Genomic DNA, 12975 nt, shown 5'->3' with positions numbered 1-12975 from the left:
CCAGTCTCTCGTCCTCAGCAAGTCAATGAAAGACCCTAACTCAAAAGATAAGGTAGATGAATTCTGTGCATGATCTCTTGCTTCTACGTGCACACGCATGTGCACAAATATAAATAGATAGATGGATGGATAGGGAGATAGATGGATGGATGGATAGATAGATAGATAAAAAAGAGAAACAGTATTCCAGCCGTTTGACCAAGGACAGAAAGCACAGGCCATGAATCAGGGAACTAAGACCTAAGGGTCATTTGTTACACAGCAGGGCCCCATACTAGCACACACTCTCTCTCTCTCTCTCTCTCTCTCTCTCTCTCTCTCTCTTTCATACACACACACATACACACACACACACACACACAGCACCATTTGCTTGGATTGGATGTTACATTCATTCCTGGCTTCTTTCCTGTCTCAGGACTACTGGGAGCCACGGCTCAACACCTGCTGACTGAGGATTCCCATGACCAGCAGGCCTCACTCTGCCCAGCAGTCCTTCCTTGCCTTGCCCATCTCCCTTCCCCTCCCCCCATGGCTCCATTTCCTGTAAATCCCTTGACTACTTGTCCCCAGAGATCACAGCCACAGACATTAACCTGAGCTGATGGGTCCTTTCAGCCTCTGGGCTGGTGTGGGATGCGAGAAATCTATCTGCCTTATACAAAAGAGATAGAGAGAGGTGCCAGCCTGAGGCAGCCCAGGAGGAAAAAGCAGATCTTTTAGACTGTTGTTCAAATTCACTTTTCCTCTAATTGAGGGAATGTTTACGCTCTTGCTGCTACAGTGTTTCCTGGTCAGTGAAAGGATATAAAAATTCATAGAGAAGCTTGAGACCCCCACCATCTGAATTAAGGTTGGCAGGTTCACAGGCCTAGGTTCCAGGAACTAGCTGGCCACCGGAAGAAAGAACTAGCCAGGGGGCAAGTCATCCAGGTCGTTATGACAAAGAATAGCAAAACTAGTAATACAGGTTGGCCAAGTCACCCCTGGAAGTGACTGACCATGAGGTAAATGACAAGGCTAAGGTCACATTCCTGAATAGAATGTGTACAGGATGTTTCCCACTCCCTACCCTGGTCTGTGACTATTTTTATGATGTAGGTTGGGATTTCTCCACTGTCCCCTCCTGGTTTCCCCCTTCACCCCCCCTGGGTTTTGTTTTTCTCCTTTAAATACCCCTGGCTCCCGAGCCTCGGGGTCAACGCTCCCCTTGTGAGCCTCGGCCTCAGCTGACTGAAACCCGAAATCCAGAAATAAAGCCTTTTGCAGTTTGCAGCAAGTTCGGTCTCGCATGATTCTGGGTGGTTGAAATCTCCTGTGGCTTGAATGGGGGTCTCCCCACTCTGGGGGCCTTACAGCCAGAAAGGTTAGGACTCTTGTTCTGACCTGTTCAGCCACAGACAAGTGGTCCCAGACACTCCAGGACAATGACCCTACTCCATCACCGACACCTGATCTGGTTTAAATGTTGTCCACCGAAGGGAAGGCTCACCAAGTGAGTCCCCCAAGGTTCAGAGGGTAGAGGGGCCCCATTTCCCCTCCAGGCCCTCTACCCACAGCCTCCTGCTGAGACCTGAGACTTTGTGGAGGGAACCAAAGGTCATAGGCATGTGAGTGCCATTCACGGGTAGGAGGCATAAAGGAAATATGTTCAGGCCTTTGTGTTTGTCCATAGATTCTTGTCCTGGTACAGAAGCCCCAGGCATCCAGAGGTGCTTCATCTCTCAGAGTCAGCCAGCCACAGTCTGTCCCATCTCTTGCTTTCACTGTGCATGGGACACTTGTCCTGTTCTTTAGAGTCACAAGGTGATGGCTTGGAGGTGTGTTATGACAAAACAAAGACTCATTGTTGAAGGTTTGGTCCCCATGGTAGATCTAGTAGCTGAGAGGTCGTGGTCACAGGAACTCTGACCTGGTCAGTGGACTGATCCATACATAGGTGGATTCTTATCTATCAGCCTTTCAGACCTGATAAGAAGCCAGGAGGTGGAACCTGTTTGGGAACGTGGTTACTGGAGTATGCTCTGAAAGGGGACATCATATACCTGGCTTGCCTGTTCTTGTTTCTCTGCTTCTTGGCTTCTGTGAGATGAGCAACGTCCCCTGTCACATGTTCCCGCCATGATGCTTCCTCACCACAGCCCCAAAGCTGTGAGCTAGCCCGCCACATACTGAAGACGGAGGCTGTGAGCCAAAACCATCCATCCTCCCTGGGAAATGTCCTTCTCAGATGTTTGTGATGTCAGCAGCCAACTGACTGATACAGGCCATGCTCATTTCCCATCACTCTACGCATTCTGGGGCCCAGATTCTATCCATCTCTAGGCACAGGCAGTGCTGGAGAAGTGATGGGGGCCTGACCAATCTAAGCTTATCCTTTGGATTCTGAGACTCCAGGCCAGGAGGACTGGGTGGATGGTATATTATCAGCTGGGCTTGAGCAGAGGGTTTGGGTCTATGACATATACCCCTATACACCCCCTTGAGTCCCATTTCCTGGTCCCTGCCTCTAGCCACCAGAGGTCCCCAGATCCCACCAGCTCAGGTTGCAATAGTGTTCGTTTCTAGCATCTGGTATCACTGCTGTCCCATCAAACCAAGTGAACACAGTTCCCTTGGTACCTATAGATTATCCTGGAAGAGAAGGCAGCTCTAAGGAGGCTTTATCCAGCTCCCTGTGGACACACTGGGAGCTGGGGAAAGCTCAGTGTGTAATGGGGAAAAGCCTTGTTTGAGACTGGTGACTGGAAAGATGGCTGTTGCTGACGGGAGCCCTGGGTCTCTGATGGAAGGTGCCGGACCGCTTTGAGGATTGACTCTGTTTATTTAAATTAACTGAACCATACATAAATCATGCCTGTCACATTCCAGTTCCATCTGGTCCTATCCATGTCTGCTGGATTTTCTAATATAACTGTGCTGGGTGTCACACAACACTCCTGGACAGTTAGCTGGTATGACAGCCTCCACATCTAACTGGGCTCCTGAGGCTGAGAGTTCGGATGTCTGCTTATGTCACCTGGACCGTTTGGGCCCTTGACAGTCATAGGAGGAAGGTGATATCGGTAACAAAATGAAAATCCCTGCTTGAGGAAGGATAAAGTGAGTGACCCAGCAGCACCCGCAAGGGAGATGTCCCTGTAGGGTCTCCTGAGGTCCTGGATGATGGATGTGTCAAGCTCTGTCTGTCTCTTTTTCTTCCTGCCCAGGACAGCGTCTTTTCAGACTGGTATGTGTCTAGGCTTCCATGTCCCTGCAGCTCCTGGGCAGGAGCTTTCCTCAGTCACCTCTTACTCCATCTGATCTACCTTCTAGGTCTGTCTTTCCAAAGCCTGGGACACCTTTGTCTTGCCTCACTAACCTCCTATAGCAGACATACACTGGCCCCCAATCCCCACCCACTGAGACCTGAGCAGCCTCCAGCATCCAGGCTGGTCCTGTGTCCTGCCTCCACCGTCAAAAACATCCCTCACCTGGACATCATTTTTTCCTATTCCCCAGCCTCAAGCCCACCCTCTCATTCTTCCAATTCTTCCCTGTAGGAAAAGACCCCCACCTCGGGTCCACCTTCTTCCCAGGTGCATCTATAGCTCTTAATTCACAGATGACATCTGAGCATTTTACAATTGTTTTAATTGAATTTCTTTCCACTCAGAAGCTGTAACTTGTAGTAAGTGACATTGTCCCCAGTGGGGGCTTGGGCCCTCTCCACATCACGTGACTATCTCGGTAGACTGTAAGTACACCCCAAAGTCTGTTACGTGCCCTTTAAGCAGCATAGGCGCTCCTATCTTATCTAGAACATTCTCGTGCCTTCCCCTCCCCTACTTGTTTGCAAGATACACCTCCTGCCTCTCTCTGCTCAAAGGGCTATCTCCCGATAACCCTTTTAACGAGTGCGTTTAGTTGATTGCTCTTTAAATGAATTAATGTCCCCACCGACCTTCGAGATTACAGTGAGTAATTCAGATCTTCGCCTGGGCTGATGGGCCGCTAACACATGGCCCTTCTCCTCCATCTGATTTTTAAACTTCTCTGTTGATATTATGAATTCAGCAGTGGTTGTGGGGTACTGCCCCGGCACACCATCCCTTTAAAGGTTACAGGCTGCCTCTGGATGTCAAGCTGAGTGAAGCTTGCCTCTTCGTGTCTGTCTTGGGAATATTCCGATGGCCTCTGAACTTAACTTCCCCATCTTTTTAGATTTCCAGGCATCCCAATCCTCCCTTGCCATTCCTGGGAGTTCCACTCACTCTCATTTTCCATTTCTGTTATATCTATTCAGCTATCTGCAGTTGTGAGCTATATGCTCACACCTACCAGAACCTGTGTCCTCCTAGGCCTCTAGAGAGGCTAGCCTGATTCTTGCATACTATGACGGTGTGTGTGTGTGTGTGTGTGTGTGTGTAAATCAGTTCCTGTCCCATCTTCAACCTTGTAACCTCTGTGGCTCTGGGTAAAGCCTGTGGTGGTTCTGGAAAAAGCATGGCTGGGGACACTAAGTCTTAGAGTGTCCCCATGCCTGTCCTTGGTTCCTCCAGACTCCCTGAGGAAGATCCTGACGACACTGTTCTCAACTGTATCCTGGGGCGGTACCTGCAGGAGGCTGCAGGTTCCAGGGCTCTCCTTGGATGATTCACATTCCGTGAGCTCAGTTCTGCTTGGGTGTCTCAGGGCTACAGTATGGAAATACATCTTAGGAGACTCTTTAGGGGGCGGGGGAAAGACTGTCCTTGAGACTTACCCTAAGCACTGGCATCAGCTCAGCTCTGGTGGCCAGACACAAAGAGCTTCATGAACACACCCAAGGCCTCTCGAGATAGCATCCTCAGTGAAGGCGCCTTGAGGCCCCAGCAGCTAGCCACTCCCTCACCCCACCCCCAACCCCCACCCCCAACCTACTCCAGACTTCTCTAACTACCATAATGCCCCTCGAGGCAGGAGGGTGGCCAGGCCCCACCTTTCAGGAAAAAAAAAAGTCTAAGATCAGGCCACAAAATCCCACCAATCCCTGAGCTTGCCTCAAAATCAGGCTACAAAATTCCTCCAATCCCAGGCGCCCCTGGAAGTTCTGCCCCGCCCCTTCAAGAAACCCTATATAAAACCTGCCTCCCGCTCCGTTCTCTGCTGCTTCTCTTCCCACCTTCTCTTTTGTGTCTTTCCCAGTAAGTCTCTTGTGTGCGGCTTTCTGCGCAGTGTGACTTCGTGGGTCCTGACTGCCAGGACGCCTTTCTGACAGAAGATTGGCAACTCCAGGTTAATCACAGGCCCAGGAGTGGCTGGCTCCTTCATGGGAGGATGCTCTTGACCTCTGAGCAGTCTGAGCCCAAGGGTTCCATGGCAGCCGATGCTGAGATGAGCTGCAAAGCACAGACAAAAATGCCACCTGTCACCACAGGAAGGGTCTCAACGGCAGTGGTCACGTGCCAGGCTTGTCTCACCTGCCTACACAGGCTGCCATCCTGTGGTGAGCTGCCCCAGTCACAGCTTTGAGAGATAGTCTCTCCTCAGGCCACCCTCCTTCCCTGCTGAGGGCCACCCTGACCAGGGCACATAGAAAACACAATGCAATTGATTCTGTGAGTGACAATATCTTCTGGTCCTGGTTCCAAGGAGCCCCAGGCACTTTATGTCCCCCTGACTGATCCATGTCTGAGAAGAAATGTTCTCTCACCAGAGTGTTTCTTTTTAACCAGATTTGAGTCTGAGCTTTCTGCTCTGTGACAGGACCCTCACACTGGTGTGCGGCAGTGCAGATTCTAATGCCAAGAAGGAAAGGGAACCTCTGTCCATCCTGTCTGAGACCAGGCTGCCTACCCACAAGGACTTCATACCACCAGCTTCTCAGCACAGAGCCAGCATTGATCTCAAGCAGACGTGCCTGGGCTCTTGGTTCTGGAATCTGAGCAGAACCATGGATGGCCTTGCTGTGGACATTCGGAGACATGGGATAAGTAAAATAGTCCATGCACATACTCCAGCAGAGTGCCGAACACAGCTTGGTGGCCCAAAGCTCCCCAAGGAGAAACACATGGCAGAATTTGAACAGAGCTGAGGTTGAGGCCTGGGGCTGCCCATGTTTATCTTTCCTCCAGGTTACAGGGCTGGACTTTATGATTTTATTTCCCAGCCTGCCTTGCAGGTAGTCATGTGATCTGAGTGTCTGGTGGTTGTGGCAGAAGGAAGGGTGCTAATGCTACCACTTCCCTGCTGACTGGGTCCTCAGCTGACCTTAGGGAGCCTCCATGGCTGGTGCAGCCACCAGTCTGGGTCTGAGGGAACCCACTTTGACTGCTTCTAAGAGAGCCACACATATCTTCTTTACCATTATTGTTGGTATCAGGAACCGGCTTTAAGGTTCCAGGTCCACTTCCGAATCCAATGATGATGGTGATGTCACCCATAGGTGACAGGGACCCACACATCTGTTGCCATGGCAATCGCCTTGCATTCCCAGTGTCCATTTGGTTTACCTCCTGCCTTTACCTGTGAGCAGTTACATCACGGCCTAAATAAAAGGCAGAGCCTCTTGACCTTCACTGTCTCTTTTTTTCTCTTTTCTCCCTTTGTCTCTGTCGCCCCCTTTTTCCCCCTTCCCGCACAAAAACCTCTCTCACGTGGAGCTGCAGTCCAGACTCGAGCTGCGAGTCTATCACAATTAGGTTACCAAATCCTGGTGTCCAGGTGTCCCTGAAAATTTGCACAAGAGTTTGCAGTGGAAGCCTAGAAGAGAGACATGGAGGGTCACTGACTGTGGCAGGCAGTTAGTAGCTGGCAGCTGACCCATCTTAGCTCTGGGAAGGCAATGGTAGGCCTCACTGGTAGGTTTGCATGTCCTGCAGATGTTAGCTCTGTCCCCTCCTAGAGGAGGAGCCACCAGACCTGTGACTCCACCCTCTTCTGAAGGACCTATCCTGGCTGCATACCTTTCTGTCCTGTTCCTCTGTCCCCTCCTTGCGTCCCTTGCATTGTTGGCCTGGGTTGGTGACACCTGCTGTCATTACAGATTGGGGTTGGGGGGGAGGGGTTGATCAGCCTCAGACCCAGGGAAGTATTGCAAATTGGGACTGTGGTCTCCAAAGTACTGGGTCTGTGCTGTGGACACACTAAGTGCTCCCTGCAGATGGGTCCTTGTCAGCCGCTCTCTCCTGCCTAGTGTTAACACTAACCCACGCATAGACTATAGCTATCCTGAGATGGAGAACTGAGGAGGGCTGGCTGGCTAGAGATAGCTTGCTCCCCTCCCCCAACTCCACCTCCCACAGCCTTTCATTTCGAAACTCATAAATCAGCGGTGCCAGATGCAATCACTCTCGCATAACCCGGCTCCGTGCGCCAATATTCTGGCTACGTGGGAAACATAATTTGGTCAATCCTAGGGAAACTCATTCAAGTTCGGTGTAATGTGGTAGAAGGTTCTGGTGAAGCAAATTTGCGGAAAGAAAGTGGAGGGAATTGACCATAGTCAAGGGTTTATCTATGTGTGTTCCCTTCTGCTGGAGATGGGAGGGGCGGGGCTTCTAGGCAGGGGGGCCAGGAGGCTTCTAGCCTTTCTGTAGGACGTGGAGCCCCCTGGAGAGTCTCCTTTCTCTCTCCCTCTGCACTTCGCAGCTACACAGTACCTGAGGCCAGTTGGCCTAACCTAGAAGCCCAATTCTAAAGCTTGACCTCTGAGATCACATGACCTCCGAGAAAAGCCAGTACAATCAAGGCATAGATCTGAGAGGGCACTGGTGCTCAGGTCCAGGGTGGCCCGCAGGCTTTTCTCAGGGGTGTTTTGGGGAAAGCAGCAATAGAGGAGGAGCATAGCAGCCCACTATGGGACCTCCAAACCTCATTACGACATGCTTCCCCCCATTCCTGCAGGCAAGTGACTCTACAGCATAGGTTCTCAACCTTTCTGGCACTGTGACCCTTAACTCAGTCCCTCATGTTGTGGTGACCCCCAACCATAAAATTATTGATTGCTACTTCATAACTGTAATTTTGCTACTGTTATGATTTATAATGTAAATATCTGTGTTTTCCAGTGGTCTTATGTATAGGCCTATAAAGAATCATTTCACCCCCAAAAGGGTCATGGCCCACAGGTTGAGAACCACTGGTCTACAGGGTCCGTAGCTGGGTGTGGACATCCCAAATCTCTCTCAGGTGATGGCCAGCTGTGTGCACATCTGGGTAGGAGGATGCAGAAGAAAGGTGGCTGTGGCTCTCCACAGGAGATTGCAGAGGATGAGGCGGCACGGTATAAACCCCAACACATCCCCCGCCATGTCTTGGCTGCAGCACAAACTCAGTAGAGTCCACCTTTGCCCACACACTGGGTCCTTCCAGATGTCTTCACCCTAAAAGTAGAGCTACTGTGGTGTTCGTAGCTTTGTGTCTCCCAGCAAAGTCCCAGGGTCCCTGACACACGACTGGTAGTGATGACATACCACGTGACCGCTCACCCACAGCTACAGTCCTACTTGCTGCTGGGCAATGGGTACAGGAGACTTGAGAGTCATAATCACAATTAAGGTTGAGACATGTTGTGGCAGTAACTCATCAGGAGGGTGTCTCAACCAGAGGACATGTTTCCAAACAGAACACTGGAGAACAAGGCTGTCTTTAGGAGGTTTAGGGCTTGCCACAGAGTCCCCAGCGATGTATCCTGCAGGTATGTGAACTGAGGTTGCCCAGGCTCCTCACTCTGGCCCAGAAAGGAACAAAGAAACTTAATGAAACAGCATCTCTAAACATCACCACAGAGTCTTAGTCCCTCCCCTAAACCTACAATCTTTGAGCTGCCCACCTGTGGGTCTTAGTTGGACATAGCCTAGAGAAGGTGGGGTCTTTGACAGATACCCGCATGGCCTGGGTAGTTTCCCTGAAGGGAGCAGAGTTAGGTAGATGAGCACGCTTTATTGTTACCACACCCTGAGACACCACAAGAAGGGCACGCTGAAGTCTATCACTCCTCCGTCTCCCTGGTACCTGACTGAATAAGGGTAGTCAGTAGGTGTCTCATGGAATCACTAGAAAGCCCTGGAGAGCTCTGCCCATGACTATTGTTCTGAACCATTTAATCCAGATCCACTTAGCCAAACCCTGCTGATCACTCTGGACATGCCCCTGTCGCTGTCCTGGCCCTGGAACTATCTCTAGCCTGCTGCTGTTCAGCTGAGTTTCAAATCCCCCAGTGTTAACAGTAGGATGTCCCCAGAGGCTTGTTTGAACACTGTATCCCCAGCTGGTGGCACTATTTCAAAGGCTGTGGAATCTTTCAGAGGAAGGTGCCTGGCTTTAGTAGAAGGTCCCCAGGGGCAGGCCTTTGAAGAGTGAACTCACCCCCAGTACGGCCTTGCTTTCCTCTTCATAGTCCCCACCACATGCACAATGCTGCCCCATGCTCCTGTCACCAAGAGGATTCTCTGCCATCATCCCCACCGTGACACACTGAGACCTTCTGAAACCATGAGCCGAAATAAGCCCCATTGAGACACCACACATGGATAGGTTGTAGCATTGATTTGCAGTTGGTTTCTTGTGATGACAGGTGAGTGTTTGTTGTATAGATTAGCAGGTTGTTAGTTGGGTTGATCACCGTAACCCTAGGGCAGATTTGCCTTTCTGGGACTGAACTTCACACTATCCATGCCTTAGTCCGGCAGCCTGTCATTCATCCTTGGAGAACTCAGAGACCAGGTTAGCCTCTCCAGCTTCCCAAAGCAATGCTGGCTGTCTTAAGGGGGCGATGACTTGGCTATGGGTGCACAGTCAACCTCTAGGGCTCCAGATTGGCTGAGAAGAGAGAGGTGATCAAGTGGGGCTCAGGAACTTCTCAGCCGTGGCTGGACTTGTCAGCTTTTGGAGGTGAAGGATGTGTGTTAACAGGGGTCTGGCCTACACCATCCAACTTCCATGAGCAAGTGTTTGTGAACATAAACTCTGAACTGGAACTTTCTCAAGTGGAAAGGCGGTACTTGATGTCTTAGAGTGTATCAATTTCTGTTGAGTGGACATTTGTATCCAGGCCTGAGGTTCCAGCTCTGTGATGGGGGTGAGGCCGAGGCCCTGAGAGGCAGCGAGGGTTGCAAGCGGCTCACCCTGGAAAAGGAAGAGGGAAACCCACCTTCTGGGCTACAGAGCCCTGGTCTGCTGAGTTCCATGTTGTGTCTCTGGAGATCTCAGCCTGGCCTGCAGGAGCCAAACTGCACTGGGTTCTGATTGGCTAGGAAATGAAGTTCCAAAGTCACCAGGAGACACCAGGCCTGGGGTGACAAGACACATTGTCCCCAGAGTAGAGGTTGTCAGGTCAAGATCAGATTGAGCCAGGTCAAAGGTCTCTGCCCAAAGGAGGCTAGACCTTGGCTGTCCCAGCCTTTCTGGGTTTCAGTGGACTCTGGACCCTTCTAGAACTCTCCTGACCTGTGATGACTCCGGAGGGCCCATCACTCTCTACTTCCTAATCCCCAACATATACACAATGCTGTCCCATGCTCACACTCCTGCCACCAAGACAATGACACACTGAGAGCTCAGAAATTGTGAGCCCATGGAGCCCTGCACAGACACCACAGATGGGTTATAGCCTCAGGTGACAGAGAGAGACCCACCTCCAGTATAGGGTCTGAAATCTGTCTCCTCCCTCCTGAATCAGTCTCTTCCCAAGGTCGCCTCTGTGGATGACGCCCATGTTTTTGTTTTTCCTCCAACTCCAAAAAATGTGTCTGGTTCAGATGAAATTGAAAATAGAGAATGCAGGAGAAAAAAAAATCGCTGACTCCAAGGACCTGGCTTCAGCCCCATCCATCATCCTAACTGTTCCCACAGAAGAGCTGTGTAAAGAATGTGTCTATTGAGATGATCCTGAGAGCTCCCTACAGAATCTGGGCCTCTGAGGGATAGGATTGCATACATGCCTGGGGGCCACAGGGACCCCCAATAGGAAAGGAAGGACACACAGTCTCAGCCTTCACTGTGGATCCTTGGATGTCCTTGAGACCCCTCCCTCCTTCATCTCCTTGTAGTTCATCCAGACCATGAGTTGAAGTCACTCGCTTCTTAAGCAGGACGTTATCTGCCCTTCGTTCTGGATGCCTGCACTTTGTCTCAATGGCTACCTTCTTTATTCCTCACCCCCCTCTTTCTGACCCTGGAGGATTATGCAGTATGTCAGGCACCTGCTGTGTTCCCTCTGCTTCTGTATCTGGTGATGGATGTTTCTGCCCAGGGCCTTTCCTGAGATTCCCTTCCTACTTGGTCATAGGCGGGGCTTGGTACTATTTCTGTGTGAATCAGCCCTCGCCTGGTGCTTTTACAATCCTCTGGGCAGGCATACCCACGACTTTGTTATTCATTTCCATGTATCGCACATTTCTTTTTACAAGTTCACCCACTCTTTGCTAAGCACACACCACCTCCTTGGGGTCTTACAGCTAAGTGGGTCTCATGAACCCCATAACCCCCCTCTAGCCCTGTTCTCCATTTAAGAGGGGTCCCCTCTCAGCCCATCCCACTCTTGCTGTATCTGAAACGCTTGTCCCTGTAGCCTGGGTCAGAGTCTCTCTGGAGTGACAGAGTGGGAATCCATGGCTGTCCTTCCTTTGGGGTACGAGCGTCCCTATGTTCCCACCTCTTGTGTATCTGGAGAACGCCAGTTAGCAGTGAGGAGGAGACAGAGAGAGAGACAGAGACAGACAGAGAGAAGCAGAGAGACAGGGATAAACAAAGACAGAGAGAGACAGAGAGAAACAGAGAGAGACAGAGAGACAGAGGGAGAGCACATGTTTGAGAACACTTCTGCTAGCCTCATCTTTTGAAAGCTTACCTTCCTCCACAGTACCACAGACTGAGGACTAAGCCTGTATCCTCAGGCCAGCATTCTGGGTACGTATCCATGCTCTAAACTGAGATGTGCTCTTCTGAGAATTTGGATCTGAAAACCCCACTCTGGGTAGAGAAGAGAAGCAGCCTGCACTCCCACTGAGGCAAGGATGCTATCCTGTCTCAGACGCCTCCTGCCGGTGAGCAGCCGGCAGTGCCTCCCTCCCACACGGAGTGGGGACAGACACCTCTGTGCTAGCCTCTAGCCCTGTGACCCAGGTGAGGCCCACCACTCTCCCAGGCCTGTTTCCCCTTCTGTAGAATGAAGAAATTGACCTGATTTCAAATCTCCAGGCTCAGCGTCCCCAGGCGGCACCTTCCGTGCTCCCAGCATGGCCTCCTCAATATTTCTCTTTTAAACCTCACTTCTAATCCAGTTAAACTTTGCATTAGCCTGACAGAAAACTGCTCTTGGCTGGAAGCAGAGGAAGCCACAGCAGGATATAGAAATGGCGGCTTCGCCAAAGTACTCCAAGTGTTTGGAGGTGGCAAGCCTGAAGACCCTGCAGGGTGAAACTTCAGCGCCCTGGGGCTCACGAAGCCCAGTCTTCCCAGCTCTCTGTGGCTCTGATAAGCTGCGAGCATGGGGCCGGCTTCTCACTCTGCCGGACTCCTGGGCTTCTGTTGGCCTCTGGGGTTGGATCTTCTGAGGAGGTTCCTGTAGATGCAGATCTTGTGATGTCACCTTAGCAGTGACCTCGAACCTCAGTACCTCCCACTGACCACCTGCCACTCAAATGCTACTGAGCTGTCCACATTACCTGGAGCCATTGCTTCTGTGTTCTAAGCCCCAAAGGACAGTTTCTTGGCTCCCTCTCCCAAGAATTAGCAAATCAAAGGATATACTTCACAGAGTCTCCAATCCCCTCTTCCTTGGAGGTCAAGGAGATGCAGGGAGGAGTGCCGGGTAAAGCTTCATTTAAAACCTCAAGTTCAAGCTCACAGAGATCCTTCCCATGGTGCCTGTTGCTACCGCTTCAAGGACAAGCAGCCCAGGCCTCACATCAGAGCTTGCTTTAAACAGCCTGGGAGTCAGGACTGACTTGCTGTTCCTGTGAAAGACACAACCTTGATTCCTCCTCTAGTAATAAAATGTTCCCCATGAAA

The sequence above is a fragment of the Grammomys surdaster genome, unplaced genomic scaffold, assembly GCF_004785775.1.
Source record: "Grammomys surdaster isolate TR1022 unplaced genomic scaffold, NIH_TR_1.0 166, whole genome shotgun sequence".
NCBI lineage: Eukaryota > Metazoa > Chordata > Mammalia > Rodentia > Muridae > Grammomys > Grammomys surdaster.
The sequence above is the reverse complement of the archived record's forward strand: the minus strand, read 5'-3'. Positions refer to the sequence as shown.